At 29.9% G+C, this 742-nt stretch overlaps 1 non-coding gene across 1 annotated transcript; it reads right to left on the reverse strand.

The window, feature by feature from the left end:
• Positions 1-225: 225 nt before the first annotated feature.
• On the reverse strand, positions 226-332 carry LOC112439248 (U6 spliceosomal RNA). Its single transcript, XR_003027530.1, has one exon. It is a non-coding gene; the product is annotated as a U6 spliceosomal RNA (small nuclear RNA).
• Positions 333-742: the final 410 nt, after the last annotated feature.

Genomic DNA, 742 nt, shown 5'->3' on the forward strand with positions numbered 1-742 from the left:
ATTCATTTTATATTTATTGCTTAAATATATCTCTGCCTAGAGATATGCATTTATCTATTGTTTGTTTTATACTATAAATAAAGCTATGATAAAAAGTCTTTGAATATAAACTTTAGTCAGCAAAAACTGTGGCTATTTTGGTCTGTTTTTGAATATCATAAAAATGCTTCCAGTGCTGTATTTTCTCTTTTTTTAAAAAAATACCCTTTCTTCTTTTTTCATTAAAAAAATATGGAATGTTTCACAAATTTGTATATCAACCTTGCACAGGGGACATGCGAATCTTCTCTGTATCATTCTTATTTTAGTATATATGCTGTCAAAACGAGCACAAGTGCCTTATTTTCTTCAATTTGCGCTATAGAATACAATTTCATTGGTCAATAGTTGTTTCACTATTTAAAAGATGAAATTGTGAAATAAGTTTGTGAAATGTTGAATTCAACAAAGATACAAATTTTTCTACAGGACTTCTCAGAGCCTTTAATATGCAAATGTGTGCTGAAAATGATTAAAAGAGAGATCAGGTATGCAGGGCACCATTTTTCCAAAGATCTCAGAGAAATCATTCTATGGAATTTTGGTTTGGAAAATATTAAATCTTATTCTGTCTTTTGATTCAGAAGAGTTGTATCAGTTATATTAGTTGCGGGTAACACAAGGCTATGCTGCAATAACAAAAGCACTGTGAAATCTCTATGGTTTAATACAACGAAGGTTTATCCCTTGCTCATGTCATAGT

Source organism: Pan paniscus, chromosome 13 (genome assembly GCF_029289425.2).
Source record: "Pan paniscus chromosome 13, NHGRI_mPanPan1-v2.0_pri, whole genome shotgun sequence".
Classification (NCBI taxonomy): Eukaryota; Metazoa; Chordata; class Mammalia; order Primates; family Hominidae; genus Pan; species Pan paniscus.